Source organism: Vulpes vulpes, chromosome 14, assembly GCF_048418805.1.
Source record: "Vulpes vulpes isolate BD-2025 chromosome 14, VulVul3, whole genome shotgun sequence".
Classification (NCBI taxonomy): domain Eukaryota; kingdom Metazoa; phylum Chordata; class Mammalia; order Carnivora; family Canidae; genus Vulpes; species Vulpes vulpes.
The window spans coordinates 96823916-96843962 of NC_132793.1; the positions used below are offsets into that span (position 1 = coordinate 96823916).

General features: G+C 40.2%; 1 protein-coding gene across 17 annotated transcripts in view; it reads right to left on the reverse strand.

Moving 5' to 3' along the window:
* SV2B (synaptic vesicle glycoprotein 2B) overlaps window positions 1-20047 on the reverse strand; it is a 173548-nt gene that overhangs the window by 84224 nt on the left and 69277 nt on the right. For 3 of the 17 annotated variants that reach the window (XM_072737221.1, XM_072737229.1, XM_072737231.1), the window contains exon 2: window positions 15340-15471. The exons of the other annotated variants lie outside the window; for them this stretch is intronic. The gene's annotated coding sequence lies outside the window, so the exon portion shown is untranslated. The remainder of the gene's footprint in view (window positions 1-15339; window positions 15472-20047) is intronic. 17 annotated transcript variants of the gene reach the window in all.

Below are 20047 nucleotides of genomic sequence, written 5' to 3' on the forward strand. Positions count from 1 at the left end.
CTTCCCAATGTGCCCCAAAGGCAAGTCCGAGAGCCGATACAGCCGGGATGGGCACTTCTGGTGCCCTGATGCCTTGATTGGCCTGTGCTCTCCTCTTAGCCTTCCTGTATGTTTTTTTCTTGAAACTAACCAGCTTTTTGCTACATTCTAGCCTTGTAATGACTCAGGTGCCCAAACACCTTCTTCTCCAGAATGGCCTCCATTTCCCATCCTCTGGGGCTGGGGCCCATGGGCTTACCCCAACACTGCTTGGCTAGGGTCTCCTGGTCCCTGCTGCCCAGTTATGGCTCCACCCTGAACCCCATCAGCCTGCAGCTCTCCCAGTGCCAGAAACCTCCCCACACCTCTCACTTTGGGGAAAGCATAAGTAGAGGCTCATAGCTCGTCTTGTACTTATCAGTCCCATGTATTTCCCTGAAATAATATTTTTTTTAATTACCTCGGTATGTCCGAATTCCTGTCTGCATCTCCTCATTATCCTTGAATTACTCAGCCTCTGGGTGTTATGGGCCCTCTGGTTCTTCTCCTTCCCCTTCCCCCACTCTAGTGTATTTAATCTCCATAATTAGCACCCCATCCCCTTCTCTCCATCCTCCAGCCCCTAATTCAGCTTTGGCAAAGTATAAACTTTGTAATTAGAAAGGGCTAAAATGTTGCCAGGATTGCAAACATATTTAGTGCTGCAGCCTAGCGTTTTGTACAGTTCTGGGCTCTGCTCCAAATCCTAGAGTAACAGGGAAAGGATGGGGAGAGGAAAAAACCCTTTAATGAGCTCGTAGTATATGTTGGGAGCTTTCTCACTCAATCTCATATAATCCTCACAAAGTCTGAGGAGGGAGTGCTTGGCAAACAGGAGCTCAGAGAGGTCAAGGGCATTGCCCAAGGTCACAAATCTGGAGAGAGACCATGCCATACCTCACAGCCTCTGCTGAGCTCTGCGGGTTTCCCCACAATATCACAGAACACCGCATATTATCTGTCTGGCGTCTCTGGCTATTTGAGGGATGCATCTTTGACGTACCCTTTTCCACTGTTTGGCTTTACTGTTGAAATTACTCCTACATATTTGGCAAGGACAATTTTCAAATGATGTCAATGTTTCAAAGAACTCTACTTAAACCACCAAAAATAGTGTTGTCCCCATTGCTTACCCTCATAGCTGACCGCCTAGATCACTAAGCACCTTGAGGACAGGGTCCATCTCACATTCATCTTTGTCTCCTAGCAGGTGGCAGAACTTTGCTTTGATAAGCCCTCAATAAATATAATATTGCGGGGACACCTGGGTGGCTCAGTGGTCGAGCGCTGGCCTTCATTCAGCCCAGGGCATGATCCTGAAGTCCCAGGATCGAGTCCCACATCAGGCTCCCTGCATGGAGCCTGTTTCTCCCTCTGCCTATGTCTCTGCCTCTCTCTCTCCCGCTCTGTGTCTCTCATGAATAAATAAATAAAATCCTTAAAAATTTTAAATAAATATAATATTACAAAAGAAAAATAAAGAGGATACTGGACTCCTGCCCAACTGAAGCCCAGAGCAGTAGAGACCCAGGTAACCCATCACAGCATCCTTTAAACTGCCCTTGAGATGAAAATGAACTCTGAGAGAGAACGTGCACTATGTCCCAGCATCCAGAGTGTAGATCAAAAGGAGGGGCAGGTAGGAGAGAATCTGAGTGACAGCAAGATCATTTTTTTGAAGATGTGCCTTCACTGTCCTCCTATTCCTACGTTGCTTATTATATAGAGGGCTGTCATACACAAGGAGGGAAGAAGATGAATTGTGAGAAGACCTGGCAGGGATATTTTCATGGGCTCCTCCACTGTTACTAGAATCATTCTAGAAACAGATGGCACATCACTGCAACACGTCTCATGAAGGACAGTTCCTCCTCAGGCCTCATCCAGGGTCCACCTCCAGAGCAGCCTGCTGTTGTCATCAGGAGCCCTGAAACCAAATCCTCAATGTCTTTCTGCATTCTGTGAATATACGAGTGTCATGAGCAAAATGATCTTCAGAAACTTTCACCCCTGAAACCAGCTAATCCAGTGTTGTTTTCATTTCAAAGGGGGAAAATACCACTTTCTTCATCATAAACCACACAGTAATGATTCCCCCTAGAGATCTAAAGAAAAGGAGGTTATTTGCAAGCTGTTGTGCATATAAGTAGGACAGACACACAGTTTGCAAAATGGAAGTGGTCTCTGCGGGAGAAGTGGAAAGAAGCAGCTCAGACACTGGTCAGTTTCTAGCACATCAGAAAAGCTATAGCTGCTTCCTCTAGGCTCAAAGACCTTGGTTAGGCTGTTGATCTCAAGCTGACCACTCAAGCTTGATAGCCATGCTCCTAATAAACCAGCCCTTTGTTTGGATGAACTGGACAAATCACTTCCCTGGTGGGCATCACACAGGCCACTTTCAGATACAGAGACTAGAAAGACACCCCACTGAGGCAACTCTTGGCTCTTGACACAGGATGCTTTCCACAGAGGTATTTTTCAGGCCCACCTTTTAAAATTTGCAGCAGATGAATGCTTTCAAGAAAGCTGCTTATGATTCCATTTCACATCTTTTACAGAGCAGTCTCAACCAAAATGCCCCTTTCTCACTCTCTCAGGCCTCTCTGAAAGACGCACATCCCCAGAGCTGTGTCATAGTCTTCTTTCCTATTTGGGGTGATATAGCAAAATAATGGATCCTAACATCAGAACAGCAGCCTTTCAAACTTCTAGATCAATCAGAGGACCCATCCTCCCTCCTCTGGACACCCCTGACTTTAAACTTGCTCTCTTTACAGTATAATCAAGACCAGAGAAAAGACAGCAGGTACACTAGCCAGACCTAACATTTGTAACTTCATGAGCACATCACTTGATAAATGAGAAGACAACTTCCTTATCCGCTTAAGGAGTCATGGATCCCCTCAACCCCACCCCCATTCACTCAAAGTGATTGCATGATCTTTAGCTTCCCAGAGGGCATTTTGCACAATGTGCCCAGATGGACAGCCTTTCCAAAGCCCCCAACAAACTGGAAGTTTTCAATCTTATTATAGTCCAAAGAAATTCCTGAAGGGGTTTCTGACTTTTCTGAACTGAAATTCAAAATAGGAGCCATAGCCGAGCCTCTGAAGAGCAGCCCCATGTGGATCTGTGAAGCATCCATATATAGATATAGCATACATATGGCTATATGCATGAACCTTCTGGAAGGGTGAACTTCTGTAACATAATATTAGCAATAGTTACCTCTGAGAAAGGAGAATCATGTGCATTATACCAAGACAATAAAGCCTTCTAGAAGAAGAGGATGCAAAGGAGGGAGAAGAGGAGAAAATGCAGCAATAAAGAATCACTGAACTTTCAGAAGTACAGTGAGTCGGGAGGCTTTAGGCAAATGTTTATTCACAAACAAAAACTGGGGCCCCTCTTTCAGCATTAGATCAGCATGGGTTTGAATCTGAGTTTAGATTTGAAAGTTACTTGACCCCCTTCAATGTCGGTTTGCCCCTCTGTTAAAAACCGGTTCCGGGTGCCTGGGTGACTCAGTTAGCTGAACATCTGACTCTTGATTTTGGCTCAGGTCATGATCTCAGGGTCGTGGGATTGAGGCCCACATCAGGCTCAGCAGGAAGTCCACCTAAGATTCTCCCTCTCCCTCTGCTCCTACCCACCCCCACCTCTGCTAGCTCTCTCTCTCTCTCTCTCTCTCTGTCTCTCAGATAAGTAAGTAAATAAGTAAGTAAATAATTTTAAAAGGCTCATAAGGAGACCTTGCGCTGGCTTAGTTGGTAGAGTATGCAACTCTTAATCTTGTGGTCATGAGTTCAAGCCCCATATATGGCATACAGTTTACTTAAAATCATCCCTCCCCCCCCGCAAAAAAAAAAAAAGTAAAAACAAAAAAAAAAGGTAAAAACATAACAGGCTCCTAAGGTGGTGGTGAAGGTTAGAAGAAAGCAACTGGATAGATAAATAAGCATCCGTTCATGTGTGTAAATCCCAATAAGTATTATCTACCATCATCAACTCTCAACCTACATCACAGATGTGGGTTAATTTTTCTTGTAAATAAACACCCTTATTCAAAACTAAAAAGTGTTAGACATTTACAAGAAATGAAGGAATCATCCTCATGCACTTGTCCAGTAGAACTTTCTGTGCTGCCCATTGATGTAGGAAACAGGCAAAAGAAAAAATTAAATTTCCCTACTGCCTACAGCCCGTTGACAAGTCCTTGAAACAGAGCAGGCTTCCTCTGGGAGCTCAGTTCTCTACAGTATAAATGACTCTTTCCTCACAATAGCTAGCCCCCTCAGGATCCTGGAAACCTTGTTTCCAAAATTCCTTGGAGGCTTATACTGTCCCTCATCCCTTCCCAACTTGAAAGTTTATTTATCAGCCACTCCTCACAACCCCAGTGCAGCTCTTTCTGCCCGTGTGTCCTGATCCTGTGCTTTAATAAAACCACCTTTTCACACTAAAGACGTCTCAAGAATTCTTCCTTGGCTGTTAGCTCTGAACCCCAACATTTCCACTAGCCACAACTGGCCATTGAGAACTTGAAAAGTGGTTAGTGGGACTGAGGCTCTGAATTAATTTAAATGTAAATTAAATTTAAATAGCCACACAGGGCTACTGTTAGACAATGCAGATCTCGCAGGCAGAACCCCTTCCACCAAGGGGACAATGAGCTTCAGAGACAGTAAGGAACTTAGCAGAAGTTCTCTACCTTCCAGAACCCATCTCACACTAGACTCCACTTCTCTAGCTTAAAGTCATGGTTCTACTGGTCCCCAACTTCCTTTAAAGAAAATGCTCAAGTGAAGAAATCCAGATGAGAAAAAAGAAAAGAAAAGAAATCCAGATGGTTTGCACTAAAAACATATGAAATTCAAGCAAAACCAGAACAAGATCACTGTATTTGGAATAATTTAAAATGGAATACTTAATAGTCTGTTTGAATAAAGATAGAAAGGTATTTCATCATGAAAGCTCAAGCCTTTAGCTTTTACAGGGTTATTTGCATTTCAACAGGACACTCTTGATGCTTTTTAAAATGCTTCAATACATCATGGACTTCTAATGGTAGAATTCCAGGTGATAGGGGCATTTCCTTTATTTTTTTTTTAAATTTTTTTAAAAGATTCTTTTATTTATTTGAGAGGGAGAGAGACCACAGAGGGAGAGGGAGAAGCAGACTCCCTGTTGAGCAGGGAGCCCAATGCAGGGCTCAATCCCAGGACCTTGAGATCATGACCTGAGCCAAAGGCAGATGTTTAACTGACTGAACCACTGAGGCACCCTAGGGGTGAGGGAGATTTCCTTTAAATGGCATTAAACACAAGCCTGCTGACCTTTGACTGCTCAAAAGGCGAGCCTTGTGTTGTTCTAAATCACCTCCATCACAGGGGATGAGGTAGACCCACTAACCCCTCAGGCCTGTCCTAAGTAATAAGGCACCTGGATAAGCCCCCACTTGAGGAAGTCTACAGGGACAAAGGCTCATAGATCAATCCTAAATCTTTACAGGCAAGCTGACTCTCAAAGGATGGCATTTGCCACTTAAAGCAGTGCAGTAATAAACTGTGATTTTGAGCATTTACTAAAGTTTATTGGAGGGGGTACTGGCCTGCTGCACCCCGACCTTCACGTACTTTGGAGACTTCAACTCTCATTCCCCAGCTCCTGGGAGTGTGACTGGCTGTCTCTACCCTAGAGAATGGACTTGCCCGAGGCCATGCCCCTTCCAGAGAAGCCTGGAGTACATGACTCAGTGATGTGGGAATATGAAGGCCAGGTACACTTGCCCCAGTGCAAGCCAATTCTACTGGGTCCTTCCACCTCCTGCATTCCTTGAAGTAATGAGACCGAAGCCACCTCCTCCCTCTTGCCACTCTGTTTATTATTATTATTATTATTATTATTATTATTATTCCTTCCAGTGTTGCTCTCAAGAGCACAAATCCTGTATGTTAAACTCCCCCACTCTGCTTCTCAGTTCCTGGGACAGGAACTGTGTGCCAAGCACCATTCTTAGGATTTATACGTGCTTAACTCTTAGAAGCAAGTACTATTATTATGCTCATTTCAGAGATAAAGAAACTGAGCTGAATGGAGGCAAATTATTTTTCTATAGTCACCTAGAAGCCCTCAGAGAGCTTGTGAAAGATTAAAAAGAGATGATGTATATAAACACACTATAATAGTGACTAGCACAAAGTAAGTAGTCCTCTCATTCATTAACGTTTTTGTTCACACTATAAATATTTATTGAGCATCTACCATATACTAAGTGCTATTCTCAGCACTGTAGACACAGCATTAAGCAAAAGAGTCAAAGTTTCTACCCTCAGAGAGATAACATTCTAGCAAGAGCAGTGAGAAATGTACAAATCAGTAAATGTAAATGTTATATGAGTGCTGTGCATAAAAATAAATCAGGTTATGGGGGATGGAAGCCACGGCAGTAAGAATAGAGCTATTTTATGTAAGAAGGTGAGGGAAGATCTCATTGGTAAGTTGGCATTTGAGTAGAAACTGGAAATACGGGAGTTAAGCCATGAAGATATTTAAAGAGTATTTCATGTAAAGGGTGCAAGTGTAAAGTCACGAACAATGAAAGATATTGAACAGAAGTGTGACATGATCTGACAGATTTCAGAAGGCTCACACTGGCTGCTGCCATGCTGGGAATCGGCCAGGGGTGGAGGGACAAGGAAGGAAGCAGGGAAGCTAACAGGAAGAATGCCCTGCCATCATCCAGGCCAGCAACAGCAGTGGCTTAGCCCAGCACAGTCACAAGGGAAGCATTAGGAACTGCCAGATGGGGCTCAACCACTGAAGGGAAAGCCACCGGGATTTGCAGATGAATCAGATGTGAGTGTGACAGCAAGAGAAGAGTCAAGAAATCAAGGATATGTGGGCCTGAGCAGTTCTGATGATAGAGTAGCCATGGACAGTGACGGAGGAAAAAATGTGTGGGAGAACCAGCTTTGACTGCAGATGAGGCAGGATCAGGAGATCCATATGGTTGCAAGGTAGCTGTTAGTAGGCTGTAGCATTTAGGGAGAGGCACCGTGGCACACTGGTTATGAACACAGATTCCATAGGTAGACTACCCAAAGTTGAATCTCAGCTCTACTACTATGAGCTATGTCCCCTTGGGCAAGATACTACACCTCTCGTGGCTTCATTATGCTTATCTGTAAAACAGAGAGAATATTTGTGCTTACATCGTGGGGTCACTATGAGACTTAAATGAGTATGTGTAGAAGTGCTTAGAATAGGGGTTCTTATGCAATAAGCGCAATATTAATATTTAAAAATAAAAGCTATCCCCTCAGTTGATGTCAAACTTGAGGATTCAGAGGTAGTATGTAGGGGAGGAAACAGTTTTCCCCAACCCTTTTAGAGTTGGGTCTGAAAATTAAACTGACATATTAATAGGAGAAAAGCCTACACATTTATTTAATATGAACTTTATGTGACATGGGACCCCTTCTAAGGAAATGAAGACCCAAAGAAACACTTGTAGCTGAGTATATTTATGCTAGCTTTGATGAAGAGTGGCCAGCTGGGTAGACATATGATAGGTTAAAGAACATAAGAGAAGTGTAGTAAACTGGGGGAAACTTAGCAAGGCCTATTAGGACTCTTCTCAGGCAAAGGAAGCCTGAGAAGCCTTTGGCTTCAAAGATAAACATGGTCCTTTCCTCTGGGTATAGGAAGGACACCTCTCACATGTGGTTTTTATGACCCATTTAGGGAAGAAAGGCAAAGAACGGCAGGTCACAGTGACCTTCCTGCTTATGCCATTTTTCTCAAGCCCCTTCTGCTTAAAATATTCCACATGCCAAGGTGCCATTTTTGGGATAGCATGCCCTGAACCCAATCTAGTACAATATGGTCCCCAGGAGGGGAGATTCACTGTATCTGAAGATTTGCTTCCCAGAGATGAAATCTGAGCTTCACTTTGAAAGATGAATAGGAGGTAGTCAGATAGATACAGGGTGTGGGGTGTGGGGGAGCATTCAGAATAGAAGGGCCAGGATGTCCATTTCCCAAAAACTATAGCCAACACAAAATAGTTATGACATTTGTATTATTCCTTCTCCTTGATGCTCAGACTTGGTGATACATCTAAAGAAAATGAGAATGGCTCTCAATTTATTTATGTAAGATAAATCAACTCGGGTCCAGTCCATTGGACCTTCTCATGTACCTGCCTTTAATGAGTTGGGCCAGGTCTTGCCACCACTGACCATGTGAAAGCCCTCATTGACACACTGGAGTTTCCAACAGCCGCTAACAGTCCCCGCCAGCCCCTCTGAAGTTTCTTCCCTTCTCTCCAGGGCAAATGTGTTCAAAAAGTCATCAACAGCAATTGGCATTTGCCTTTCTTCTAACTGCAGATATTCCCCTCTTTTTGAAAGTTCGCTTTACACCACTTTGCCTTTAAGAAAGACCTACCTGTTTTCACTAACCAAAAGAAATCCAGAGAAGATTCTTGCTTTTGTGAAAAACATGAAACTAGCATTCTGGGGTTGTTTTGCAATAGGCTGTTATAGAGACAGCATGCACCCCAAGCAGCAAGAGTGCCCCCCTCACCTCACCAACATCCTTCCCCAGAACTCCACACAGCATCTAAGCACCAAGCACCAGAGCTTTGAACTATCTATGAGCAGCTGTGCTTGATCTCAATTTATTTTGTGCATAAAATAAATCTTCTGTTAGCAAGATGTGTCCTAAAGTATCAGAAAAGTCTGAGATGTTATTTTGGGGGTCTGGGAATGCTCAAAAAATTTTCCATATAAATTAATGGAATTGCTTTTTTTGTTTTACATCATTTTGGCCCATGAAGGATTTCATAGAAATGCTCTACTTTCAAATGATGGGGAGAACCAGTATATATGAACAAGTTTCAAGGCCATATGGCTCAATAAATCTCTCTAAACTCTCTGTATATCGCCATTCTTATCAATTCTAGAAATAGCATTTCAAAGGTCAAAAGCTTGATTCTGACAGAGCAATTCCACCTGGATCTCAGTGAAATGGGCCACAAAGAACAGACATAAAAATTAAGCATCTGATTCTCTCAGCAGAAACCTTAGCTCTACGTAAATTATCAAATATCAGAACATAAGCAGTAAGAGATGTCTGAATCTGTGTAGGATCAAGGCAGTCCCCAAACTTTTGAATGCACCTCAAATACATAAATATGGAAAGTCCTAACCAGTGGTAACAGTTCAGAAGAAAGCCAGACTCTGAGCTATCAGAGCTTGCCTCTCTAGATGGGCCAAATATCTGAATCCCCTTGGCACTTGGACCCAGCCCCACCTAGTCCCTGGTCAACGAGAAGCACACCTAACCACCCAGCTGCCACAATATGTTCTGAAGAGCAGCAGAATGTGCCACCCCCAAATATACCACTTTGGCATATCAATTATTTTCAGCTGAAGACAATTGAGAAGAAGCAGATACGAGAAAAGCTCTCTGCCCTCTCCCATTTGCCTGAAAGCAGAACTTAAATCTGTAAAGATGTCCCCTCTTTCCTTTCTAGCAGGAAGGACAGAATTTAATCACCGTAGACAATTCTAGACTCTTATCAGCCTGAGGCAGCATGGGAGGAATCTACATCACAAATCTTACTAACAAGTCTTTCCTTTCCATTAGTTTCCCCATATTTGCCTTCCCACAATATTGCACCTTAGAAGCTCAAACTCCTTCTCTTTTGTCACTTCTCTCAGAATGTATTGTTGTCTTGCTAAGATGCTATCTAAGCCCAGGTTCTAAAACTCTTTGAGTTTCTCATCCTGGAGTCCACCCATGTGTATGCACACTGCACTTGTCCCAGAGCTTCAATTTGTTTTTGTTGTTAACCTGTCTTCAGCGTTTAGTTGACAGGGCCCTGGCCAATGAACCTAAGATGGATAGAGGAAAAGAATAGTTTTCCTCCTCAGTGGTTGAAAGCTACTTCCTCATCAGCAAGTGGGCCTGAAATTAATAGCCTGCACCCAGACACTTAACCTCCCAGGTTCCCCCATGTAGTTCTAGCTAACTTACTTTAACTGCCATATCGTATTCCCCTGTACTTTTCTCTTTAATATTCCATCCTCCTCTTTACGGCAATGTTTTTTGTTATTAAAAACTGTGATGAGAACATTCTTTTATGTTAATTGATACTGACTCTCTGGGAAGGAGTGTGATATTTTGATAAGGCCAGACTCACTCCTATACCTATCAGGAGCAGGGCATACAGGCCTTCCTCATTTGCTACCAGCTAAGACCAGCATCTATGGGCTGACAGACTGAGCAGAAGAGGGGCAAGATCCCACAGCCCTGGGATTAGATCTCAACTGCCCTGTGTGGTAGGGCCAAGTGTCACAGCCAGGCAAGTCACCAGTACTATGTGAAAAACAGTCATTGTTCTTATTACCTGCCTGACCCTGTGCTTGGCTAGAATCCCAGGGCTCTCTTCCTCTTTGTCCCCTTTAGACTTACCCCATAGAGACACTTTTATACATTAACAGACACAAATGGCATAGCCCTTATTTTAATGCAATGTCATCTTGACAAACCTCAGTAGGCACATCTTTCTCAGCCAGAAAAAAAAAAGATTTGGTTGATATATAAATAGAGGATAATTCATAACTTTGCCAATTTTCCTTCTTTTCTGTCTCTGCTGTTTCTCCAAGGCATATGTGCCAAATGCATATGGCTCTACAATATTCCTCCTTTGGCTGCAGAATCAAATCCAAACTCCCTAACTTGGCATGGAGGGCCTTACAACCAGCCTCAGCTACTTGCCTCATCTGTAGCCATATTCCAGAGCCTGTCTCCTAGTTCATGCCTCCTTCCACCCCACAGGGTCCCACATATTCAAGGAGTGTCCTATTAGCCTATAAAACACAATTCAAATGTCCCTTCCTTTGTCTAACACCCACCTAGATATAACATGTCATTCCCAGCTTTTCTATGTAACTCTGTAATGCACCAGCACTTAGTGCATCTTTATTTTCATTCCTTAATTCTTTATATAGAATTATATGCATCCCCTAGACTGATGTTTTCTGCATCATTTTACGCCCATGCCTTGCCCAGGACATAGGAGAGTGAATAAATGTTTCACAAACACATCAAATGTGATTTTTCTTTCCATGACTAATTTCTAGCAAGAGGAAGAGAATTCTAGTGTCTTGGGCTATGTGTGAACTATTGATTTATTTTTGAAAGAAGACACTTTTAGTAGCAGATCTTTAATAAATTATTATGAGCACGAAGTCTAAAGCACTTAAACAGTTTCCTTTGTATGGATATTTTCTAGGCCTGCAGATTTTTTTTTAAAGAGATATACATATTTTGTTCCAGCTATAATAGAATAGAAAGAACTGCAGAATGCCAGCCTTCTCCCAGGCTGTTCAATTCTGCTGACAGAAAATGTACCTAGGTAACAATATCAACATCCATAACCCGGTAAAGACAGCTAGAGCAGGTAACCTAGTGTCGGGCACTCTGCTATGCTTTATCTGTACTTTTGCATCTAACCTGCCCACCACCCTAGAAGGCAGTGAAAGTTCATTTTATGTGTTAACTTGAATGGGCCATGGAGTGCTCAGATTAAGTATTACTTCTGGGTGTGAGCATGAGGATGTTTCCAGATGAGATTACTCTCAATCACCCCAAGCTGGCAGCAACCCGGCTGCCCACAGGCACTATCCCAACTTCATCAAAACAGGAATTGAAGCTCATGAGGCCCAGAGACATGAGTGGGCTGGCCCATGGTCACACTTTTACAAGGCAGAGGAGAAGGGGGGTGGACACCGAGCCTTCTCTTTCCATGGGCATTGCTCTGTTCATCGTTACTCGAGGGGTGAAGCAAGAGCTCCCTGCTTTTCTATTGTACCATTTCTGCTTAACTGTAACATTGTCTTCTCTCTCCAGGACTTCTCTCTCTGCTAATCTCCCTAGTACAAGACACTAATAAAAACTGCCTTCAACTGATCTCAGCTGACTCAACCCAAATATGATTCTGTCCTGCGCCGGCCATCCATTACAGCATCCCAGTGCCCTGGCCAGGTTCCTATGAGAAAGAAAGCTCTCTGACTCATCTATACCTTAGTGATTAGTTAGCTAATACAAACACAGGTTTGCAATTTCCGCATTTTCACTGTAAAAGGAGGAGAACATTTGGTGGGTCCATGAGGTTATAATCTAAGTGTGATATACTTAAATGTGCTATAAGGTGGAGGAAAACAAAATATTTTTCTGGCCTGCTGTCTCTGAGCCGATAAGTACATTCATACCACTTAAATCTATTCCAGTGATCTCTTTTGGGGTCATTTTACAAGCATTTCTGCTTGGGAATTAGTCCTCACATTAATATAAATGGACAGTTATGAAAGCTGAGTGCTTTCCAGAACTAGGATGTGAAGCAACTTGAGATGATGGGTGCTTTCATTCTGTGTTGGCAAAGTGTTTTTGCTTTTCTCATATATATGGTTGTCTTCAAAGGCCTTAACATTTTCAAAATGCATGATGTGGATCCACTCTCAGATCTGCCTCTTCTTGCTTAGACCTGGCAAGTGCAGCCACCATCTGCTCTGTTCCAAGGGAGAGAAGGAACTGCAGGCGGTCTGGGTCTTCCTGAGGGGGCTCCCTGGCTCTGATGGTGCTTTTGTTCTTGTTCTTTTTAATATTCAGTTTGGAAAATGTCAGGGTAGAGTAAAGTTAGCCCTACTTTGTTGGAAATAAGAGGCTAATCATACCCATCAAGTCAACAGGGTACAACAAATGTTTGTTGAGGTACTACTATAAGGCAGGGCATCAGGCTGGTATGGCAAAAACTCCCTGAATAATCTCCCCTCCCACAGCTCCCTTCCAGCTTGCTGTCTTCTCCCCTACTCATTCACTTCCAAGAGCTGAATAGGGGCACCTTGTTGAGCAAACACAGATGCCCAAGGAACAGACGCCTTAATGAGTCAAAGTGACCACCAAGTATTAACAGACAGATAATAATGACTAGATTTTTCCTTCAGAAAGGAAAAAATGGGCAAAAATGTAAGGTATGAGAATAACATGCCTGAAAATGACAGGTATGAACTGTCCAGGCCAACTTGCTGCAACGGAAAGTAACAGCCATTCTGCCCAGGCTCAGGAGCCTGCACGGCAGGCACTTGGCAAACAGCATGACTTGGTTTCAAGCTAGGATTCACATTCTGGTCCCTAAGGCCCACTCCATAAAAAGAAGCTGCTAAAAGTTATTAATTGCGCACAGCAAGAAAAACTTTCTATGTTTTTGTTTTGTTTTGTTTTTTTAAGTAGGCTCGCTGCCCAAATATGGTGCTTAAACTCATGACTCTGAGATTAAGAGTTGTGTGGTCTATTGACTGAGCCAGCCAGGTGCCCCTATGGTTTTTTAAAATGGGAAAAATCACAGCAAATTCCCTAACCTTGTGAAACAGAAGAAAACATCACCTTCTCTCCAGTTTTCCTCCCATCCTTTTGTAAAAGGAATAATTTTATCAAAAATTTTAGAGCCGTAGGGGCAATGCATATTCTCTTGTTCATAAACACATCAAGAATATCATGTCTTATACACTATTTCATTAATTTCTTATCACATCCACTGTAAAATATGTACTGATATTATCTCATTTTTGCAGATAAAGTTCAGTGAGACCTCAGATCTTATAATAGAAACACTAAATTCAAAAGGTCATATTTACAAAGATTAGTAGTAGGCCAAGATCAAGGTATAGTCAAGAAGAGGGTTAAAAAGGGCCTGAGAGACGTTTGGTCAGGAGGGAGTCTTTGTCAGTTGAAATAAAGGAATGAAACAATATGAAACAAAAGAAATTCACAGTAATAACCGTCATATTAGACCAGATAAAACTTGGGTAAAAATTATCGTAAGGATAAATACATATGATCTATACTGGTAGATGAAATACTAGATCAAGAAATTATAATAGTCATGAATATAATGCTCTTAATAATTCCATATCAAAATATACAAAGCAATGCTGATAAAACTACAGAAAAAAGTAGATAAATCAACCATTGTAGCTGGAGATTTTAATACTTCCTTCTCAGAAAATGATAAGGCAAACACAAAGTCATTTCATAGAAGAACTAAAAAAAGTTTCTGTGTAGAGAGGTGTGTTGATACATACAAAATATTTGCAAAAATTTACAATGTAACACAACACAACAGAAACTTCATACATATTAGTCTCTGACCTTAAAGCAATAATATTAGAAATCAACATTATATGTCTGAAAAATAATATTCTATGTCTGGGAGAAAGAAAATAAAAGTGGGAGATGCCTAGGTGGCTCAGTCAGTTAAGCATCTGACTCTTGATTTTGGCTCAGGTCATGATCTCAGGATCATGGGATCAAGCCCCACATCAAGTTCCATGCTCAGTGCAGAGTCTGCTTGTCCCTCTCCCTCTGTCCCTTCTCCCACTCACACTTGCTCTTTCTCTCTCTCTCTCAAGTAAATAAATAAAATATTTTAAAAAACAAAAATGGAAAATTGAAGATTCTTGGAACTTAATGAAAAAGTATTTGTGACTATATATAAACACATTACCAAAAACCTATAGGAAACAACATACTTAATGAGAAAATTTTATATTCATTCACTTTAAGATCAAGAAAATAATACACACTTTTACCACAACTGTACAGCAGAGTATTGGAGGCCCTCATCAATGCAATTAGGCAAGAAAATCGAAGGGGAAAAAAAACAGAAAACATTGGAAGTAACAAGGCATAATGAGCATTATTGATGAATGATGTTATCTCTCATGTAGTTTATACATTTAGATGTAATAATTCAAGGTTGATAGATAAAAGATCAACATACGAAAATAACATTTCTCTTTATCGACAGTAACTAACAAGAAAACATAAAATAGAATAAGATAATATACACAACAGCAATAAAATCTAACATGTATCAAGGAATTATTCTAAAAATAAGTGTATAAGACCTTTATGAAGAAAATCTAAAACTCTGCCAAAAAACACTTTTATGTTATATATTACATGGAGAGATTTACCATATTCATGTATAAGATTGCAACATTATATATAAACGGAGGATTTTCTTATGATTAGATTGTATTGGTAAGTTAATTTAGAGAAAATTGACTTCATAAAGTCAGAAGCATTGAAATACATATAAACATATGCACATATATACATTAGCACATACAGATTAGCATGGGTAGATATTTTTAAAATAGCATTGAACAAAAAAGGAAGAAACAACAAAAGTATGATGCCATGCCATCTTTGTATATAAAATATAAAAAATTAAATGATGAGGGGTACCTCGCGACTCTTAGTTTTGGTTCAGGTCATGATCTCATGGTTTCGAGGTGGAGACACATGTCAGGCTTTCCACTCAGTGGAGAGTCTGCTTGAGATTTTTTTCACTCGCTCTGCCCCTCCCATTTGTGTGCTCTAGATAAACAAATAAATTAAATCTGTTTTTAAAATGATGATTATATTTTAAGAATTTATGTAGGTGGTCTCGCTAAATATGTTGCAGTGAATGCATCTGAGAAGAGGTAAATGGGATGGAGGTGAGGAAAGAATGACAATAACTAGATTCCAAAACACAGAACATCTTTCCAAGGACCAATTATGACAGTGTGCCATGGATTAAATGTGATCCACAAAAGGAACAGATGAGGGGAAAATATACGGAGAAAAAAAACTAAGGTAAGAAAGAGAATGCAGATAATTAAAAACTAAGTCATGAGAACAATAAGAAAAGCAGCCTATATTAATAGTTGGTGGGTTATAAAAGAGCTTCCCAATAAATTTCTTTTTTAAAAAAAGCCTTTAGATAACTTTCACCATCCAAACTATACATTCATGTTCAGAGTAAAAGGCATTCCTCTGGCTTCCCAATTCTCAGGACTCAAATGGTTAAAGCATATACTCAACCAACAGACGTATTCCTGGGACCTGTCTTGGCCCCTAGAAGGCAAGTCATAGAGCTCTGCTTATCTCACTTGATCTCTCTATAATTATTCCTTTTTTAAAAAACGGAAATATAATTGACACACAAGGTTGTATTAGTTACAGGTGTACAACACAGTGACTAAGCAATTCTATACATTACCCTATGCTTTCCATGGTAAGTGTAGCTACTATTTGTCACCAGAAAATATTACAATATTATTGGCTATATTCCCTATGCTGTACTTTTTCCACTCATGACTTCTTTGTTTTATAACTAGAAGTCTCGTACCTCTTAATCCTCTTAACCTACTTCACCCATCCCCCCACTGTCCTCCCATCTGGCAACCACCGGTTTGCCCGCTGTATTTGTGATTCTGTAATTATGCCTTTTAAAATAAGGTGAATATAGGAAAACTTATTGGTCAAATAAAATAACTGAATAAAAGCTAATATATAGTCTTCATACAACATGTTAAGCTTTCAGCCCAAAATTTCTTAGTAATTTGCATTTGAATATTTTATGAGTATCAATTAATTTCATTATTATTATCTTGTAGTTTTTGACATTATATTTTAAATTAAATCCAAATATAATGAATCAGAGCTAGCTTAACTTTCATTTATGTGGTTCAGTTTTTCTTCAAAAGCTCTAAGCATCAAAATACCAGCTGTAAAAAATACATATAGTCAGAGTTCTGTGCAGAAAAAAATCCCACAAATCCCAAGTACTGTTTCTTAATAAATGAATATTGAAAATTATTAAATTAGTTATAATTTACACTCAATAAAATTATACAAGTCCATTTATCTTTGTAGCAGGAGAAATTCTTATTTACTGTTGCAATAAAAAACATAAAATCAAATAATTTCAAGATTATCACTATTCTTCTGGATATCAAACCATTATTTGACAGATGTTATCTGTCAAATTACTTTACATACTGCAAAAGATTTTTAAATTTTGGATTTTATAAGCAGGGCTACTTATTTCAAAAGCAGTAGCAGCTTTCAGCACATTGGACAGTGACCTTTACCTGCTGTTTTCTGATGCTGGTGAGCAAGCTGGTGGGAATGCTCTCCTACTCTGCTGTCAAGTAGAAAATAATTGATTAAATGTGAGACTCTGAAATTTATCTTTTACTGAGAAACACTTAAGAGCATTATAGAATTCATTGTACCTATGCAATGTATCTATTGAGAAATGAGAAAGAAGAATCCACTTGCAGATATGGAGAAATATTTCCTCAAGCAGTCACACCAGATAAATTATTCACCTCCAACAATATGCCACAAAGTGTAATGCCAGTAGATTTTTTTAATGCAATATTCACACATCCAGGGATGGATGCCTGTGAAATGTTAATGCCTGTCAGTTTTTCTTTAAAGTATGCTTTATGTGTGACTCAGGACTTCTGCACTCATTATAAGAATACAACGTGCTCAAACAATCATCTCTTTCTAGTGCAAAAACAATATGTGCTTTACAAAGGTAAACAAGTCCTCCAAATAAATTTCTTTTGTGTATTTGGTTGATGCATCATGCTTCCAAGTTAACTGCCTAAAAAAGATGAGTCTTATTTTTTAAAGTTCATTAAGCACATAAATCTTTTCACATTTCTACAGCTTATTCAATAATTCTGCTGGTAGATCAGCTTACCTCCTCTTAAAAATTAGAAAACCAAGTCTCAGAGAGTTTAGGTGGCTTGCTAAAGGACACAAAGCAAGTAAGTAGTGGAGCTGAGCTTTGAGACTAGCTTTGACCAACTCCATACATAATGATTTTTATATTTATCATGATGTTGCTCCCCTATAACATGTTTTATAAATAATTCTTGCTCAATACTTTATCTCACTTCCAGCAAAGCATAAAGAAATTTAAACTATATCATTAGTTCTATTTACATAAAGGAAAACATGTTTATGACAGTGAGCTGTCAAATGGGTCCCCTGAAGACCTGTATGTACCAGCTTCGGGTGTAAAAGAAACCAGTCTCAGCCTTTCATTTCACATCTCATTAACAAATATTCAGATTGGCCAGGGCATATTTTGTTAGGAGAAAGTAAGCAGGAAATTTCTTGCCAACACCCACACTTGTTTAAAGAAGAAATATACCACAGTGTAATAATCCCTAATTTATAAATTATATATTTATAAGTGATTAACATAGGAGAGAAAAGGAGCAGGGGTCTAGAGAGAACCTCAGATAGGCAGGAGCCTATCTTTGGAGGGGTTTGACCATACCCCACTGGGTTATCAGGACACACTGGTCAGCCTCATTAGGGGGTGATGGGTGTGGGTTTCAGAATCTGGCCACAGCAACATGACCTTAGAGAAGTTACTTAACCCTCCTGAATTTTAAGTTCCTTCATCTGGGGAAAAGAGATAATGAGATCTACCATATGGGATAGCAGAGAGCTCAGTGACTTACTGAGTGCAGGGTAAAGGTTGAACAAATGCCAGCCATGATCATCACCCTAATCACCATTATATCACTTTTCCAGTTCAGCAATTTGACTTTTGAAAAATGTACTGATTTCCCCAGGAAATCTCAAAAGACACTGACCTTGGGTATGAAGGGCAGAATCATCTCTATTCCATTTCATTCATTCTCATATGCTTTGCTGGGGAAAAACAAAATACCTTCTAATAGAGCTATGAGTTCTGGACTCATAAGACCAAGACATTTATCAGTGTGTGGGAGACATCTGCATATCTTACAGGTCAAGCCCACTAATTATTTATTTAAATGAAGGAAGGAAAATGCCATCTGTATCATGTCAAAAGAGCTACTTGCAAAAAGCCAAATAGATGCAAACAGAAACAAACCAAAACAAAATAGAAATATGCTTTGTGAATTAAAAATCAAAATAAATTTGATTCTTAGGGGTTTTTTTTCCCTTAAATGTCTTAAAATTGATATTCAACTGGATGGAGAGAACATCTGGTTCAGAAGTTTCCATGATAGAGGTGCCTGAGGGTAGCTCAGTCGGTTAAGTGTCTGACTCTTGATTTTTGGCTCAGCTCATGATCTCAGGTTCATGAAATTGAGTCTCACATTGGGCTCCACACTAGGCATGGAACCTGCTTGAGATTCTCTCTCTCTCTCTCTCTCTCTCTCTCTCTTCCTCTACCCTTTCCCCCTCACAACCCAAAAAAAGAAGTTTCCATGACAAGATGGAATAATTTATAATATTATACTCCTTAAAAAATGAAAGAAATACTATAAATATTTATCTTAATTGAAGCAAATGCATAATAATTTTATTCTACTAATATTAGTATACCAAGTACATATGCATATTTTGTCTACATTTATGCAAAATAGTCTGAGAAATCCTAAGGCACCATGGTGACATCTTGGCTTAGAGTTTCCAAGCAAACATTTGAGGAGATGAAGGGCAATTGCCTCTGACTGCTTGAATTCTGAATAAAGTGGTGAAGGTCAGATAGATAAGTTGGATGCCACTGATAAAATGAAACATATGGCTTTGAAGTAGCAGGGAAGTCATGAGTAAGCACTTTCCAAGCTCACAAAGGAAGAAGCAGCTGACTAGCAATGGAAAAAAACAAGCTAAAGAAAAAAGAAATGGGAGAATAGAAAGTTCTGGGGTGGTGAATCAGAACGCAGTATAGGTTCTACTAGCAGGACCTTGGGGGAAGATTCCAAGGGACATTTTAAAGAGCTTACCAAGGCCAAAATTTTCCCCCAAAAAATAACTGATGCCCATGCATCAAATCTCACAACATCTACCATCTGTTCATTATGCCCAAGCAAGATACTAATAGGTAGCATATATTGAAAAGTTACTATGTTCCAGGCATCTTTCTAAGCATTTTGCAAGCATTCTTTAACCTTTCCAGGTGGGAGCCACCATCATCCCCATTTTTCAGAGGGAAAAACTAAAGCTCTGAGAAGTTAAATGACTTGCCTAAGGACGTGTAGCAAATCCATTGTAGTGCCCAGGTATGACCAGAAAATGTGATGCATGCTCTTAACTACATAATGGGATAAATTGCTTGAAAGTTAAAAAAATTTAATAGCGTTCAACCCAATGATATAAAGAAGGG